The following is a 19,687-nucleotide window of genomic DNA, read 5'->3' on the forward strand; positions in this document are numbered from 1 at the left end:
GAGAGGCAGAGGACTATTGGAGGAGCCTCTGGTCACCCTGATTCCTTATGAAGAATGTGGCAAAGTAAGATGTGGATCATGCAGGAGGAGCAGCCAGTCCTACCATCACTGAGACCTGAAGAGAACATCTCAGGGGAACAGAGGGTTGATGCACAGTGATAAATTAAACCTGCAGCTCTGGCTTAGATGAATCTGGTAACATACTGAGAAGCATTGGAGACTCTCTAGAAACAAAGATGAACAGTTCCTGCTTAGTGCTTCAGGGCCATCTCAAAGATACTGTTGTTAACATGTGTCTTCTGTGCTTTTACCTAAAGTATCCTGTCTCCTGAGAATGGTAGGTTCCTTCTCTATGTCTTTGCATATGCCTGTATTAAGGTTCTCTAGAGGGACAGAGCTAATCGGATATATGTACATATGAAGGGGAGTTTATTGAGGAGAATTGACTCACAAGATCACAAGGTGAAGTCCCTCGATAGGCTGTCTGCAAGCTGAGGAGCAAGGAAACCAGTCCGAGTCCCCAAACCACAAAAGTAGGGAAGTCAGCAGTGCAGCCTTCAGTCTGTGGCTGAAGGCCTGAGAGCTCCTGGCAAACCACTGATCTAAGACCAAGAGTCCAAAAGCTGAAGAACTTGGAGTCTGATGTTTGAGGGCAGGAAGCAGCCAGAACAGGAGAAAGATGAAGGCTGGAAGACTCAGCAAGTCAGCTTCTTCCACCTTCTGCCTGCTTTTTCTAGCTACACTGGAAGCCGATTGGATGGTACCCACCCATCCACAGACTGGGTCCTCTTCTCCTGATCCACAACTCAAATGTTAATCTCCTCCAGCAACAGCCAGATACACCCAGAAACAACATCCTACGTCTTTCAATCAAGTTGACACTCAATATTAACCATCACAATGCCATTAAAATGTTGCCTTCTCACTTCCTTCTATCTTTCTCAATCTCATTGAATCTTCAAGGGATCTATTAAATATCACTCTTGCCCCATGAAATTTCTTGACATGCCTAGGCAGTAGTGATTTATGTCATCCATAAAATTTAGTATTTATATTTCCTAGACTATATGAATTTTGATCTACTATGATACCAGGTTGGCAAAATAATGAAAACAAAAAAACCCCGTCACTGAGTAATGACATCCAACCCAATGTTAACATATATTGCTTGCTTGCTTCTTTCCTTCTTTTTCTTTCTTTCTTTCTTTCTTTCTTTCTTTCTTTCTTTCTTTCTTTCTTTCTTTCTTTCTTTCTTTCTTTCTTTCTTTCTTTCTTTTTTCTTTCTTTCTTTCTTTCTTTCTTTCTTTCTTTCTTTCTTTTCTTTCTTTTCCTTTCTTCCTTTCTTTCTTCTTTCTTTTTCTCTGTTTCTTTCCTTTCTTCCTTCCTTCCTTTCTTTTTCTTTTTTTTTTCTTTTTTCTTTCTTCCTTTCTTCTTTCTTGCCTTTCTTTCTCTTTCTCTCTTTCTTTCCTTCTTTATTTCTCCTTTCTTTCTTATTTCTCTCTCTTTCTTTCTTTCTTTCTTTCTTTCCCTCCCTCCCTCCCTCCCTCCCTTCCTTTCTCTCTCTCTCTTTCCCTCTCTCTCTCTCTCTCTCTCTCTCTGCTGCCCGGGCTGGAGTGCAGTGGTGTAATCTCTGCTCGCTCCAGCCTCCGCCTCCTGGGCTCAAGCGATTCTTCCACCTCAGCCTCCCGAGTGGCTGGAATTACAGGCATGCGCCACCACACTCAGCTAATTTTTGTATTTTTAGTAGAGATGGGGTTTCACCATGTTGGCCAGGCTGGTCACAAACTCCTGGCCTCAAGTGATCTGACACCTCAGCCTCCCAAAGTGCTGGGATTACAGGCATAAGCCACCACACCTGGGCCACTTTATTTTTCTCTATCAAATTTAAAGACTCAGAAGCCCTACTGGACAGGATGGAAAACGTCAATCTCAGCTCTTTTGGGGGCTCCCCACCCGACTCATTACATAAAGGCCCTGAGGGTCAATTCAGCACAGTCTGGCCTTTTGTCTTCACTGGGTACCACTGAAGTGCTTAGGCTCATGTGGTCCTTTGATAGCAGTCAGCAATCTCAAAAGCCTGGGGACTCTAGCACCCAGGACACATCCCTAAGAACACCACTCTGCCATTTTCCTCTTGGGTTGGCAAGCTCCACAGAGTGCTATAAGGGTTAAGTCTTCAAAACCTTGGAATCCACAAAGCTCAACTCTAATCTAGTCTCAAAGACTCTTCTGCGCCCTGGGTCTCATATCGTTTCCACTTCTAACACTGCAAATACTTCCCAGTAAACCATCCTCTTCTGATGAATCCTTAGTGACTGTCTTTCAATGAGTCTTTGGAAATATGTCCTGAGGATGGGGTTGGGGACAGGACTGCTGACACTGGCCAGCTTTCTTTTACCACTTATCCAACTATATTCTCATTTGGTATTCGCCATCTAGAACTTGATGGCTTGGTACCTTTTCAACTTCAGTATCTCATCTGCCCCACTAGTTCTAAGTTTCTGCAGATGTTGACCATACATCAGACGTCTTGATATTCCCTACAGTGCCAGGCAGACAATGATTTGTTTTTATTGACAGAGAAAATCAGTTAGCTAGGTTTTTCCTTTTATTATTTCAGCCCATTGTGCCCCCTTTCTCTTTGCTGAAACTCCCAGCAAGGGAGGTTTTCTCATAGGGCCTTTTTTAAAGGAGAAAGAGATTCACTATAACTTCTACGTAATATTTATTTTATAGAACTTGGTTCAAACATTATTACTTCTCTGAAACTTTCCCTGATTTCTCTAAATATGAGTAATATTTCTTTTCTACAGCCCCCAACCTCCATAAAATATTTTAGCCCCTTTTCTTTTTTTCTCAGCCCTAGATATTGAATAGGTGACAGTGAAGTGGTTGAGAGCACAGATTTTGGAGCCAAATTACTTGAATCAAAAATCTGGCTATGCTCCTTCCTAGGTTTGCAACTTTGTGCAGGTTTCCTCCTCATTTGGAAAAAAGTGATTACAATAGCACTTATCTCATGTAAGAATTATATGAGTTTATACATAGAAAGTACTTGAGGCAAAGTAGATATTTAATATACCTGAACTATTAACATATGCTGATTTGACTAATGGCACTTTATTTTAATTTAGACATTTCTAATCATAATAGTAAAAAAATGACAATAACTTGGAGTAAATGGAAGAATTTTTAGAATAAATCACTGACAGAACTAAAATAATGACATGTTTCCAAAACAAGGCCCTTTGATGATCTGCTTTAAACAGAAGAAAATAATCTGTAGTTAGTGTATCAGATTTTACAAAGAGTGCTTCTAAGGTACCTGAGTGTTGAAAATATGTTCCTTCCAGCACATTAGAGACTTAATCTACTTTAAATATTGCATACTAGATATATGCACAATGTTTTACAAACCAGATAAATACAGGTGTGGTTGTCCGTTTAGCAAAAAAAGTCACTATGTTATTCTAAATGTACATGATGTCTAAAGGGTGACAAATGCTAACTTGGCCCAAGTCAATGAAGTTTTTCAACATTGTAATTATTTATCTCAAATACAAATGACCTAGGATACTTCTAGGAACTGAGTTGTGCCCATATTTTGCTTTGCAAAGGGTGGTAGAGATATGGCTTACTTTGAGATGCAGATTTATTTGCAGGCAGTTTATTGGGAGTACGCTGAGAAACAATACCTTTCAGGAAATGAAGGAAGCAGGACTGGGCAGAGGGAGATGAACGATGATGCAGTTGCAACAGAAGCCTCTTTTGATCCCATAGGAACCTCTGGAGCTTGAGTGGCCCTTCAGAATTATGCAAATCGAGGAAAGTGGCTGAGCCTTTGTATAACCACCACTACCCACATCCACACCCATACTCATGTTCCCTCTCCACCCTATAAGTGTATAGGAGAGACTACCAGCCTGGGAGAGACAGGGCATAACATCGGGCGAGGTAACTCACTTCAGCTCTTGGCAATTTTTAAAGGGTAACTTTGCTGTGGCCTTTCAGCAGCCAACACTGCAGGAAGCTGAGGGAATGAGGGTCTAGATTCTAAAAGCAGGATTTGGGTGACATACCACAGCACCCACTACACCACATGAAAGAGGAACAATTCATATGACTTGACTTTAACCTTCTGGTTTTCTATATTTCAAGCAAGTGCTGTAGGTTCTATTACAGATGCTCCTTGACTTAACAGTGGGGTTACATCCCCATAAACCCATAAGCTTAAAATATTGTAAGTTGAAAATGCATTTAATACACCTAACCTACTGAACACCAGAGCTCAGCCTAGCCTACTTTAAACATTCTCAGGACACTTACGTTAGCCTATGGTTGGGCAAAATCCTCTCACACAAAGCCTACGTTCTAATAAAGTGTTGAATATTTCACGTAATTCATTGAACACTGTACTGAAAGTGAAAAACAGAAAGGTTGTATGGGGCAATCAAAGTATGGTTTCTCCTGAAGACATATCTTTTTTGCACAATGGTAAAATTAAAAACTTTTAAGTTGAACTATTGTAAGTCAGGAGCCATCACTATCTGCAGTGGATCCTAATTTCAGGACTGAACAAGTTACCTGTGGACTAATTGCCCAGGGTCCTCCTGTGGAAATTGGAACTACTGTATGAGAAGTAGCCAATGGAGAAAAGAGTTACCTAGATCTGTTTTAAATTGAATATCTATGAACAGCCCCTTAACAAGGCTTATACCACTTTAATAAAATAGGTTCCCAACCCCTGTGACTTTTTCCCCTAGGATCAAAAGAATAGCTCATTCACCTCTTGCCTATTGCATTTATCTTGATTCTCCCCAGGCAAGAAAGGGGAATCAATCTGGCAATTCTGTGAACAGTGAAACTCACAGGATTTTCTTCCTATGTGCTGAAAATGAGAAATTAGAAGGATTATATCATATCTTTACTGAAAATGAGAAATCAGAAGAATTCTGTCTCAGTATTGGAACTTTTACATATCTTGCTCCTTCATGGTATCATAATATAGCACATTTGTTTCAAATCTGATTAAAACCCAGGAGTAAAAAATGCATGTTAATTGATCCATGCATTTAGGTGAATAATAAATTGAGTCCCTAGATTGATTTTTCTGGGGAAGCCAGTAAAGTGAGAAATCTTGCATTATTTATCACTGATCAACCCATGTAATGTTTAAGGCAGCTGAACCGGTGTCCATTCTGTCTCTCCAGGGAGAAGAGCAGGCTTATTTAAGAGAGATCAGATTTTTTTATACAGTATCACATTTGTACTCCAAGTCTTTCCAAACTTGATGGAAGGGTCATCCAAAGCTGTCTTCTTGCTTTTCAGGTGAGTAAACCTGTGTCCAAGGAAAGACAATTCCTCTGTAACCTTAGAAAGAAGACAATAGACCCAAATGAAAGCAAGTGTATTTTTACCAATCAGATGAGTCATTTTTCCCACAAGGTTAATTATCGTTAACGACTTTAATTAAGGAGTTATGTGAAGTATTTATCTTGAAAAATGTAGATCCATGTGGTTTGTGCTATTGGATTTTCTCTCTCTGCTGTGATAGTGCTCTTCAAAACACCCTATTGAGGTTAAATCTCTTTGGTACTGCATGCTAGGGTTGTGAAGCCTGAGGACATATTTTACAGTGACACTGGCCAGGTTTAGCCTGGCATTTTTTAGCTAACTGTGGAGCTAGAATTATTCTTGTTCATTTGAGGCTTCCAGCTTGGAATTTGAAGATAAATGAGTCAGTTGCATCCATTCTCTAGCAATTAACTGATAATTGGGATGTTTAATCAGAAAACTGACTTGAAGGACATTAGCCTGATTAGATGCTGTTGGCATGAAAAACAGGTTCTACTCCTAGTTCATCTCATTCACATGCTATATTAACACCCTAACTCCGGATCAAACCCAAGTCTAGCTTGTTAGTGAATATCTAGCAAATAAATGAGTACTTCCAAAGATGCTTTCTGGAAACTTAGTAGATTTAGAAGCCAATCTTCTACAAAATACTTGAGTCACTAATATTTATTCTACAATTACTTATAGCTCACCTACTGAGGGCAAGGAAGGTGCTTATAGGTATGTAAACATTAATAATGTAGCTTTTGAATTCAGGAAGCCTAGGTCAACCTAAGTTTTACTTAGAATATAAATCAAGGTAAATAACGCCCTCAGTTTCTTCTCTGAAAATCAAATAACCATCCAACTTCTTGATCCATACCATGAAGACACAATGGGCATGCAAGGTTTTGTGGTTTGTACCAAAATAATCAAGACTACACCTGTATTAGGGTTCTCTAGAGGGTCAGAGCTACTAGGTATATATAAAGGGGAGTTTATTAAGTCACGTGATCTCCAGATCCCACAATGGGTCATCTGCAAACTGAGGAGCAAGGAGAGCCTGTCCAAGTCCTAAAACTGAAGAACTTGGAGTACGATGTTCAAGGGCAGGAGCATCCAGCATGTGAGAAAGATGTAATCTGGGAGGCTAGACCAGTCTCTCGTTTCACATTTTTCTGCTTGCTTATATTCTAGCCATGCTGGCAGTTGATTAGATTGTGACCACCCAGATTAAGGGGGCGTCTGCCTTTCGCAGCCCACTGAAAAGTCAGTAGTTAAGTCTAGGCATGTATTAGAGTTACCTGGAATGTTTTTAAAAACATAATAATGCCTGGACCACTCCTTCGCTGTGTTAAATCAGGATATCTGAGCATGGGAGCTTTGCCTCAAGATTTTTGAAGCAGCTTAGATGATTTTAACATGTTAAGAAATGCTGACAATAAGAAAATACAATTTTATTTAACTTTAAAGGTATGAATCCAGAGCTGCAGCATGAAGATAGTGGATTCTAACAGTCCATAAAACCATAAGAAATACGGTCATGGGTATAAAGGGATGAAGAAGATGGGGACGTGGAAGCCAAAAAGCCATCATCTGGCCATCTGAATCTGGCCCTGCAATTGTCTTTTCACTTATGAATACATGACTTTACTTGCCAGGAGAAACAGCTGACAGAGGATGGCCTCTGCCTCCCATCTGCCTTCCAACCAAGCAAGTATCATTTGATGACTTTTCACCTCTGCAGAATAGCAAGACACCATAAAACATAAAAAATGGGGTTGAGATCTACAGCCTAAGTATCCCTCACTGACTCCCAGTATAGCCAGGTGATTTGACTGGTTATTTATTCTTGGCTTCCTTCAAGGTTTTCACCTGACCCACACAAACCTTGGTGTTCCTGGGGTTCTATCCTCAGCCCATGGCTTTTCTTGCCCAACAGGCTACTGGATGTTTCATACTTAGAGATTCATACTTGGGAGATCACCTCCATTCTCTTGGTCTCAGTTACTATCTAACTCAGTATCTGTAGCTAACATCTCTCCCCTGAACTTCAAATTAATATATCCAACTCTCTGCCAGATAGCTCCACTTAGATATTCCAGGTAATGTGAAGTCAACCTATCACTAAGGCTGTACTTGTTTCTCTTCTTATTGCTATTCAAGTTACTATGAATGTCACCATCATTGACCCAGGCACCCAGGCTGCATTTCTCAACTATATATTGAGCTCCTTCCTTTTTCTCATCTCTCATATTCACTCTCCAAGAACTACCTGTTGTGTCATCTAAATCTTTCTCATTCATCTTGTCCTCTCCAGCCCTGCTACCATTGTCCTAGTTCAAGCCCCTGTCATTTCTTACCTAGATATCTGTAGCAGCTTCCTAGTTGATTTTCCTAGATCCAGTCTTCAGGTCAACTCTGTCTTCTGTATAGTTGACAATGATGGTATTATACACAAGCTTGATTACATCAGCTACCCGCTCAAACCTGTTCCATGGTTCTTCAACACCTGTTGCAGTGGCCTTAAACTCTGGCTGCACATCAAAATCTATATAGAGTCTATTATAAGGCATATCTTTGGAGCTTAAAACTATCAATACCTAAGCCTCACTTCAGACCAATTGAATCAGAGTCCCTAAGGTTAGAATTCGGGAATCAATATTTTTAAAAAGCTCCCTAAGTGACTTTAATATGTAGTTAGTGCATATGAGGCCCGATTCTGTGTTGGTTGTCTATTGCTACCCAACAAAACTTTGTGCAACAACTCAGTGGCTTAAACAAATCATCATTTTATTATGTTTCACAGTTCTGTGGATTGCAAATTCAAACAGGACTTGTCTGAGCAAGCATTTTAACAAATCAACAAGTCAACATTTTAACAAGCTCCTCGAGTAATTCCTATCCACACTGAAGGTTGAGAATCACTGACCTATAGGTCAAAGTCTCACATGCTTAAGGTATTTGAGGTCTTATTTTATCTGGCACTGGCCACACCTTGTCAGCTTCAACACTCTTCATTTTTGCCCCCTGGACTTCAAGATTCAGGAACACTAACTTAGTTTCCTGCACTTTATACTCCATGCTTTCGTTCATTGCTCTCTGTTCTTTGTTGTTAGACACCAACAAAGAAAATGTAGTAAACTTAAAGACATAGCAATTGAAACCAAAATTAAACAGAGAGAGAAAAGACTAAAAAAAAAAAGAAAAAAGAAAAGAAAAACAGAGCATCAGTGAGCTGTGGGACAATTTCAGGTGGCCTAATATATCTGGTTTAGAGTCCAAGAAGGTGAGAAAAGGAGAAGTGAGTAAAAGTATATATATATAGGGGAAGCTTAATGACCAAAATGTTTCCCATTTGCTGCAAATTGTAATCCTACAGTTTCAAGAAGCTCAGTAAACCACACACACACACACACACACACACACACAAACACACACACACGAGGAAAACGACACTGATGACATAATCAAATTGCTTAAAACTAGTGATAAGGAAAAAATCTTAAAAGTGGCCAGGGAAAAAAGCTACATTGTTTTTAGGAAAACGCAGGTTAAAATTTGCATTTAGTCACTAGAAACAGTGCAAACCAGGAAACAGTGGAACATCTTTGAAGTATTAAAAGTTGAAAAAAAATTCTGGAATTCTAAAATAAGGGTAGTTCAGAAATGCTTATCAAAACAAAGACTTTCGAACATACAAAAGCTAAAAGAATCCATCACCAGCAAACCTGAATTTCTATGACGTTAAAGAAAGTCTTCAGGAGGAGGAAATTAGTCCACCAAGTATCAGATGGAAATCAGAATCTACATATAAAAGTATGAGGCACACCTGTAAATATAGCAAATGTTTTTCTTATTTTTAATCATTTAAAAATAAGTGACCATCTAAAACCAAAATAGTAACAATGTGTTGTGAGGTTTATAACATATGTAGAAGCAAAACCTATGAGAACAATACACAAAGGCCGGAGGAGGGAAATGAAAGTATACTGGTGTAAGGTTCTTGTACTACATGTAAAGTGGAATAATGTCACTTGAAGGTAGACTGTGATTATTTAAAGATATATTCTACAACCCTTAAAGCAACCGCTAATAGAAAAGGTTGTAACTGCTAAGCCAACAAAGAAGGACAAGGAGGAGGATGTGGAGGAAGAGGAAGAGAAAAGTGGAGGAGGAAGAAGAAAGTGAGCAGAAAGACTGGAAAGGAAAAGGTAAAACTTGTCTTTACTTACAGACAACATGATTGTGTATGGAGAAAATTCTACCAAATCTACAAAAAACAACAACAAAAAACTAAAACGGCACGATATGAGGTAGATAATTTAAAAATCAGTTGTATTTCTTTATACTAGCAGTAGACACATAAATTTAAAGACAGTACTATTTACAATAGCATCAAAGATATAAAATATTTGGGGATACATTTGACAAAATATATGCAGGACTTTTATACTAAAATGAAAAAAGATTGTCGAGAAAAATTAAAGAAGACCTAAATAAATGGAGAGAGATACTGTGTTCATGGATCAAAACACTCAATGTTGTTCATCTATCTATGCTGCTCAAGTTGATCTATAGATTTAATGCAGTCCCAATCAAAATTCCAGCTGGGTTTCGAAGAAATTGACAAGCTGATTTTAGAATTCTGACGATCTTGAATGACCAAAGAAACTTTGAAGAAGATTCTACCTTTTTAAGAAGCTTCCTAGTCAGGATGCTGTTGCTAAGCCGTAGACCATATTTTGTGTGGCAAGGCAATACTGTATGAATGTAACTAGATTTATATGTATCAACATAGATATGTCTTAAAATAGTAGAAGGAAAAAAAACAGTTTCTGAAAGATTTGTACAGTGTGATAGCTTTGGTGTTGAAATGTAAAAACACAAAGTAGTACTATACATTGTTCACGAATACAAATGTAAGAGGAAAAAAGATTAAAAACATATACAGGGAGCTCAAACAACAGGAAAGGTTGATTGTAGGAGGAAAAAAAAGGGAGTAAATCGTGCTGAAGAGGGAAACAAGAATTTGCACTTTAACTGTCATTATCTATTTTATTTATATTAAAAAACCCTGAAGGTAAAACTCTAGAAGAGTAACATTTTTTCCTTCTGTTGGATGTGTATACAGAATTTTATAGGATTAGGTGAACTTTGACATATTTTAAACTTATAAAACAAATGCAAAAGGAAATTCATTTCCCTTTCCAACCTATTACACATTACAACTTCTGTAATACTAATAGAGCCAGATACAACCTATTACACAGTTCAACTTCTATCACAACCTATTACAAATCCAGCCTATTACATAGTTCACCTTCTATAATGCTAATAGGGCCAGAAACCTCCACACCCAATGCAAAGGTGATATGTTGCCACTGGGCCTTGAAGACAGAGAGTCTCACCAAAGCCTCACAAAATACAAGGTAGCATCGGGTAATATCTTGGTAGAGACCCCAGCACACTCTCATTTTTGTGGCCTCAGGCTCCCTAAGTGAATGCCACTTTGCAGTATTTTCTTTCTTTAGTCATCAGCTTGTGCTCTAGTGTAGTTGAAATTTATGGACTATACCTGTATATGACTGAGGCAATTTGAATATAGTATAATACTTTTCATGTAGGTGGCAATGCTATGCTTGAAATGCAAGTGTGGGAATAGCTGTAGCCATATGATTTTAAAGGGTAGGATACTTTAGCCTGATCACCTATGATATGACAAGACAGTGCAGCCTCCATGCCTGGCTGCTGTCTTTCAGAGACTGGTCAACATTAGCTGGCCTCCTGAAAGGAAGAGCTCCAGAGCAGTTTAAGGAATGAGGATAGTCACCTAGTTTGTGTTACTATTGCTGCAGCTCCTGAAACCTTTTAAATTCAGGTTATTTCTTCCCTCAAATGGATAAAGACCCAACTTCCCAGGAATCCATAGGCCATCAGAACAACTCCTTCCTCACAGCCAGATTGCACTGAGTCCCACCTGAATTGGTGAGAAACTTTAGCCCTTTAATTTTATATGAATCCCTGCTCTTCCCCTAACTCGGTAATGGGAGGACAGCGAGCACAATTAAAGTGTAGTTGTTTTTGATGTCTACTCTGAGTCTCTGTGCTTTTGTGTAGAAGAAAAAGGTCACACTTCACTTCAGGAATTAAAGAATTGATCTTAACTACACTGGGAGACTTAGTTGGGTACAGGGCTCCCCTCAGCTGTGATGAGGGAGCCTCGGCTTGTGATCCAGCCTTCCACTTACTCATCCAGCCCCTGTGGTCAGTGTCAAGCCCAGAATCTGCAGTCTGGGCTCTGGCAGGTTCACAGAGGTGCCCCTCTAGAAGTGGAACTTGGCCCTTGGCCCTCTAGGCACCTGTGAAGGTGGGAATCTGTTGCAGTCATTGTTGGGGAAACTGGAATCGTGCCACTGTACCTTGAGGCCAGAGATCTTGTCACCACTCTGGCAAAAAGAGAAGAATGCTCCTCTGTATTTTGCTCAGGCAGGGAGGCAGGGAAAGAGAAGGAAGAGTTGTCAGGAAGGGTTATCAAGCCGCAAAGTGCTGCAGTGCTTAATATAGAGCCATTCAATTTCACATAACTAAGCTTTGTTTCTACAACAACAAGTGCTGTCACCTGCACTAGGTCGGGATGACTCTGGTGTCACCTGTTGGACCATTTCTGAAACCCCCTTCCATTCTGGTTTCCTGGGCCAGGCTCCTTGTTCCCTGTGATAACTTTTCTCTGAAGACTCGAATGTTCTTTTGGCTCCTATTGAGACCAAGCCAGCCCATCAGACATGGCTGGAATTCCCAATAGTAAACAGGATCAAGTCCTTTGTTTTCCCCAGGAAGCTTCAGTCCCCTCGAAATTAGTGGAAGGGAGAGCAAATATCAAGGGGAGGAGCAGAGTCCAGTCCTACTTACCAGAAGCCTCAAGGGCTGGTTAGTGCCTCATGGAGACTCTGTCGTCGGCAGGTTACCCCTTGTTTCCCTTTGGTTTCCATTTGATTCTCACACGAACTCTGTGAGCTGGATAGTATCTAGATATTCCAACTGGGACTCAGTAAATTATAAGTGAAATGGTCGTTTACAGAAGAGAGAAATTAGAGAAGGTAAAATGAGCCACGTTTTAAAAGAGAAAGATTTAGAAAGTAACTGTGAAAAGTGACATTTTAAATTCAGAGTGTTTAGGGAGGGTTAATAGCCCAAGCAAATAATCCAAAGACAGAACGAGCTTGGTACACACAGGGAGAGAGTGCACAGACAGCCCCGTTGGAACAGAATTTGTGATGGTCCAGATTCAGATAAGTGGAGTGAGGCCTGTTTCCAGGGGTATCCAAAGTTAGGCAGGTGAGGCAAGGGAGGTTATTAAGCAAGGTCAGAAAGATCTCCTAATATAAAAATTCTGTGGGCTGGGGACAGGGCCAAGAGAATGAGAGGACAGAAAAATCTTGGGGACAGTAGGTTGGAAGTTACTGCAGTAACTCAAGCAAGAAAGGCCCAATCTAGGGTGGGAATAGAAAAGAAAGGACAAATCTTAGGCATTTCAGGATAATAGCCCACAGTAACAGACAGAGGATAATGAGGATGTAAGAGTCTAAAGCGTGCAGGACATAAATGGAACTGTAGAAAAGAGAAGCCATTTTGGAAGGAAGGACTAATTATCTTTGGGATATGTTACACTTGAAGCAACAGAGCAGTTTGAATCCAACAAAAGATAAATTTTTAAAGAAAAGTATCTATTAATTATAACATTGGAGTTGAACTCTTGAGAAGAGCAATTTAAGACTGAGTTTCTATATTACAAAGTAGCCCTGCAATGTCTGAGATCTTCCATAGGTAGACCTGCAAGAAGTGGTCTCAGGAGTTTGGAATAAGAGGACGGTCACTAGGATAACATTCTGTAATGTGGGATGATCATGTGGAATGTCATAAGACCGGAAGACAAAGTGCTACCATGGAGGGAAGTAGCTTACTCATTTTTCATTCAGCCATATCACATCAGAATCAGAAGTATGGATACCACAGTTAAAAAGAGATCAAGTTTCTGAGGTCTCCAGGGCTTTGACTATTATTTCAGTAAAATACATAGTTTAACTAAAATCCCAAAATATTGATGGGAAACTTGAGCTAGAAGTTAGAGTTGATTCAATAACATAATGAGAAAAAATGCTATTCTCATCTCAACTGTGTTCTGGAAAACCCTTTTGATTTACTGGACATCTTGTAGGTCTTAATCATGCAAAGGTAATCCTGGAGCTTTAGAAATTTGAGCGGCTGCATATTAAAGGCAGTGTTGGGTTTGGCATGGCGGATTATCTGGAGTATGAGGGAGTGATGAGCCCAGGAGTGGGGCCAGTCTGAAGCATCTCTGCACAGAATGGTGAGTGTAAAATCTTGGTGGATGAGAGGCCAGCAGGGATGTGTAATGTTCAACTTAAAATTGCTTGAAATATTATGTTTAAAATATATCCTCTTTGGAGTAGACAAAAAATTTCTTAAGACAGGACTTAGAATATATAAACCATAAAAGAAAAAAATCAATAAATTCGACTTCATCAAAGTTTAAAACCTTTGCTCATCAAACAACAGCATTAAGGAGATGAATAGACAAGCCACAGAGCAGGAGAAAATGTTTGCAGAATATATACCTGAGAGAGGGCTTTTATCCAGAATGTATAAAGAGCTCTCATAATTCCTTAGTAAGAAGACAACGCAGTAAAACAGGCAAAAGACTTAACAAAAACTTCACCACAATAAGATGTATGAATGGCAAATAAGCACATGAAATGACGTTCAACATGAAATCATAGGGGAAGTGCAAATTAAAACCACGATGAGATACCATTACGCATCTGCTAGAACATCTAGCACTAAAAAGACTGCTAATTGTAAGTGTTGGTGTGGACATAGAGGAAGTAGCATTCTCATGTTGTGCTGGTGGAATTCTAAAATGGCACAATGATTTTGAAAAGCTGTATGGCAGTTTTATGAAATTAATCATACCTAACACACGGTCCAACAATTCCTAAGCCTGGGTATTTTTTCCAAAGGAAACAACACATGCATCCACACAGACTTTTAAATAATAACATCCACACATGGCAGATTTAGCCGTAATAGACAACTCAGTAACACCAGATGTCCACCAACAGGTGAGTGGATAAACATTTTGTAGTATATTCATACAATGGGATACTACTCAGAGGGGAAAGATACTCAAGTACTGATACTTAACAACGACAAAGATGAATCTCAAAAACATTGTGTAGAGCAAAAGCAGCCAGACACAAAAAAATACATATGGTATGATTTGATTTATATAAAATTCTAAAACAGACAAAACTAATCTATAAAGACAGAAAGCAGATCACTGGCTGTCTGGGACTAGGGGTGGAGTGGGGTAGAAATTGACCAAGGGGCCAAGGGAACTTTGTAGTATGATGGAAGTGTTCTATATCTTAATTATGGTGGTGGCTACGAAATAACTACATGAGTAAAACCTCAGCAAACTGTACTCTCAGAAGGGATGCATTTTACTATGTTTAAATAATAACTCTATAAACTTGATTTTAAAAATCTTCTTTTCTTTCCCAAATATACATTAAAGTACCTTCCACATATAAAGCCTTGTCAGTGTTTTTTGGAAATTGAAATATTTACATCAGGATTAATATGGTGTCGAATAAAATAACACATTTGAATTAGTGAGAGCAACCCTAAATTGAATGATTTAAGCAAGGTCAGCCTCTTTGAGCCCACAGTAAAACTGAGAAGATAAACTTACACTCTGCCATGTCCTTTCACCACCACCTTCCCAGAAAGTTACAGAAAGCTCAGGGTGGGGGAGATTTGGACCTCTACAAGACACAGAATAAAGATGCAAGCCAAACTTATCTTGATCTCAAGGGGCAGGGACATCCCAGCTGCCATGTGGGTTATATTAAGAATAACCTTTACTGGGCCATTCTGATACGGCTTGCTGGGTTTGGATATGTATTTGAAAACTTTGTGTGGAAACTTGAAGAATTTGGACAAGCTCTCAGTACTTTTTATTATGTACTCACCAATGAGATCCAGTGATGATGTTTAGTCCAGTCATTAAATTTTTTTCCTGCCCTTTGTAAAGGCTTCCAAAACCAATCTTTTCTCCCCTTCTCTCTTCCTTGCCCTTTCTTTCTTCCTTTCTTCCTTTTTTTTTTTTTTTTTTTTTTTTTTTGAGATGGAGTCTCGCTCTGTCACCCAGGCTGGAGTGCAGTGGCATGGTTCAAGCGATTCTCCTGCCTCAGCCTCCCGAGTAGCTGGGACTACAGGCACACACCACCATGCCCAGCTAATTTTTGTATTTTTAGTAGAGACAGGGTTTCAACATATTGGCCAGGCTGGTCTCGAACTCCTGACCTTATGATCTGCCTGCCTCGGTCACCCAACCTCTCCCTTTTTCATTCTTTCCCTCTCCTTGTCCCTTTTCCTTTCTCTCTTCCTCTTTTTCCTTTTCTCTGCCTTCTCCTCTGTGCCTCTTTTCGTCTTACTTTCTGCTTCTCCGTACCTTTTCTACCTTTATTTACTTAAATATTGTTTTATGCAATACATTTGTCCTTCTGGTAGAAAGACCATTAATCATGTAAAATAAAAACAAAGAATGATTCTACAATATTAAGCATTATTTTTGTTCATCCCCAAAAAGTGAAAGCTGGACTTCAAACAATTTGTTTAAAGGGTAGCACTCATGAGAGTGGCTTGGATCCAGACTTCGCTAAGTTATTACCTGAAAAAAGAAATATAAAAACTGACCAAAGGTCTAGCTAATTTATGAATGAGAGCCTTGAATCAATTCACACAAAAAAGGCAGCTGTCCTCACACTGTCCTCCTGTTGCTACTTGTAAGTTTGTAGCATTTCATAGTAAATACCAACAAATAATGTTACTCCAAACACAAATGCCCAGCAGACTCGCCTACCAGGGTGGCAGAGGGTGATAAGTGTTATTGTTGTGTTTCTTTTGTTGGGATTTTGTAAAGTCTGAACTTGGTAAAACTAAAAACAGATAATCAATTTTGAGACAGATGTAAAATCTTCTCCGCAATTCTCTCTCAAGAGAGGACAAAAATAAGCAACCTCCAGTGCAAGAAATGACTGTGGTTCCATGAAAAGCTTTGACTCTGTTTGCCTTCCCCATCCATTTGGGCACTCCAAAAGCAGTGTACAATTATGGAGAAAAAAACCTTTGCAAACTTGTTCTAAAAGGGTTATTTTGGGGAAAGTGTAATTGAAAAAAATCATGGCCAGTTGGTTTAGAATTTGCTTATGTAAAATGCATGTGTGTTTGCCTTCCACAATGCACAAAGGGTTCCTGTTATAAGCCTCCCTTGTACCAGTGAGGAGGGTTGGCCTACTGGCAAATTTATCAAGGGATTTCTCAGATTAAGTACTATTTGTCTGTGAAATCTTTTGCAGATGGTGAAATTACTTTAGTTCACTCTAGTGTCCTCCAGATTTGTATATTAAAAAATTGAACCTATGAGTTGTTAAAATGCTAGGATCTAATTAGACACACTATGCAGATATGGCTTTTGGAAGAAGTTATAACATCCAGCTAATGTCAACAAGCTTAATTTAAGAATGAAGAAAGATGTCCGAAATAATCTAATGATTTCTGGCAGGAAACGGGTGAAGAAAAATAAAGAAGAAAGGATGGAAGGGAGGAAGGAAGGGAGGGAGGGAAGGAAGGAAGGAAGGAAGGAAGGAAGGGAGGGAGGGAGGGAGTGAATGAGGGAGGGAGGGAGGAAGGAAAGGAGGGAGAGAGGGAGGAAGGGAGGAAGGAAGTGAATGAGGGAGAGAGGGAGGAAAGAAGGAAGGAAGGAAGTGAATGACAGAGGGAGGAAGGAAAGAAGGAAGGGAATGAGGGAGGGAGGGAGGAAGGAAGGAAAGAAGGAAGGGAATGAGGGAGGGAGGAAGGAAAGAAGGAAGGGAATGAGAAAGGGAGGAAGGAAGGAAGGAAGGTAGGTTCCTCTCACATTGAAATTAGAAATTAGAAATTTTGCTGGAGAATGAAATCCATTCTTCTGCCACCAGAAGCATCCATTTTCACATATGGCCATCACTGCTTCCGAATAGGGTGCCAGCTGTGTGCCATACATGCTGTTGACAGGGAAAGATTCTGCTTTGAAACCTCAGGTTGGTGTCATATCACCAGAAGATCAACCAACCTGGAAGGCCAAGGATGTCATTTATCTTAAAAGACGGGATGGGAAAGGTGAGCTCCCTAGCCCACAATGCTCAATCATGTGAAGGAAATCAAGTCCCTCCTGTAGGTCCCACCAGCATGCACCGTGGTGAAACTCTGGGATAATAGTGATGTAGAACATGTGGCCAGAATATGCTTTCCATTTCAGTGCAAGCTCCTAGAGGGTAGGGCACACACCTCTGTCCCCGCAGGGGATAATAATAATAACTGGAGTTCGAAGGGGAAAACTGGGAATGTGTCAAGGTCAGATAGGAAGCTAGAGGCAGAGCAGGATTTAATCCAAGTCATCTGACTGCAAGTTCTTAATCCCCATTCTACACTGCCTCCCCTGTACGGGGAGAGGGGCAGCAGTAGGAATGTTTGCTATTGATGGCTTTCAATTTCTAGGATTCTTTTCCATGATCTGTTAGTCAACCTCCCTTACTTTATTGCCACCCCCAAATAGTAGTGCAGACAAAGGCAAAGATGTCCCTGTAGATTATACAGAGAAAAAATAAGAAAATACTTGTCTCCCCAGTACCAGTAGCTTTTCACTCCAGCAAAAGCTTGAAGCTCTGAAAAGCAATGAGAAGATGAGATGGGGAGGGAGAGGGGCAGGAATGGGACAATCAGCATGCAAGTTACAGGATGCGTTTTTCTGTTTACCCAGGAATTTCTGATTTGGGTTTATCTTGATGACTCTTGTGTGCTTCTTTTAATGTAGACAAAGGAAGCTGTGAAGCAGAGCGCTGAAGAGAACTCCAAAGGTATTGGACATAGCCAAAAATCTAAGGGATTTCAGCCAATAGGAGTAAGAGGGAAAGGGTCATTATTTATGCTCTTCCTAAGCTGGGGAGGGGAAGCAGGTTGCGGGGTGGGGGGGGCGGGAGGAGAATCTGCTCTGTGTATCTGATTCCATATAGCTAGCATTCCAGCTCCAGCCCACAAAGATGGATGAATGCAATGATACATTGGAAGATAAATCATTGCAGAGTCAACAGAAAGAAAAATCTTTCCTTTCTTACCTCAGTGTACAGTTCTAACCCCAGGGGAGCACATCTACTGTCTATTAGCTATTCACAAAGGTAAACAGATTGTTATAGTGGCTGCAAAGCACAGAGGCTACAGGCCATCAAACAAAAGGACTAAATGCATTGACATCAGAAACCTCTAGGAAGGGAGTCGTCAGCTGTGAACGGGCAGCAGCTGGTGAGACAATGTCCCTGAAGTCCCCAGAGCAGGAACTCAGATGTACCACCAGCAGTTCTGAGTTGCTTAGTCTTTTGTCAGTCTCCACCTACCACCATTTCTAGATCCCAACCCCCATCCCCTGCCCCAATTCCATTTCTCAAATCAACCTTTGGATTTTAATAAAGAGACGTGTGCAATTTTAACAGCTCATTAAAACCTCCAGTCCCACCTGTGTAGACTTGCCTTTTTACTAATCGTTTTAATAATCCAAGTCTACCTCACTCATTTGGTAAGTGTCAGCAATGATTTGTCACACAGGTGTTTGGTTAGAGTTTCTGCAGAGAAACGTCCTAGGCCAAACCAGTGTAGCCAGTGCCCTAAGTCTTGAACTGAACCCTTCCAAGAGACCAACTCTGGGCAAAAACTGCTTTTAAAAATGTGGAATCAAAAACTTTTCTTCCATAGTAATAGAGCAAAATCAAAGAACAGTTTGGAAAGAACAGTTTTTGTAATTGATTTAACTACATATTCAAATATTATTCAGTATTCATGAATATTTTTCATAGGCCTACTTTGTCAGGATGACAATTTTTTTTTCTGCAAGGTTTGTATAACTACAAGAAACCTTAATAGGAAAAGTGGGATTAACTGATGGTTTTGACTTAATCTCTTTATGTACTTCCTGATGGAACTGGGAACAGAGTGTGGGTGGCCTGCAAACCACAATATAGGCTAAACCTGTGTTTAACAAATCAATTTGATGAGCATCAACCAACAGTTTTTTGAAGTGGGACAGAATGGAATAGAGAATATCAGAATTGATCACATATGGTAAGAGTAAGTATGTTTTTCACGAAGAGCTTGCTTCAGTTTTGTGTGTTTATTGGTTCTTAATTTTGGTATTTCTGTGGATCTCATAAAAATTTGAAAGCTACTATCTTGACAGGCA

The sequence above is a fragment of the Theropithecus gelada genome, chromosome 7b, assembly GCF_003255815.1.
Source record: "Theropithecus gelada isolate Dixy chromosome 7b, Tgel_1.0, whole genome shotgun sequence".
NCBI classification, from domain to species: domain Eukaryota; kingdom Metazoa; phylum Chordata; class Mammalia; order Primates; family Cercopithecidae; genus Theropithecus; species Theropithecus gelada.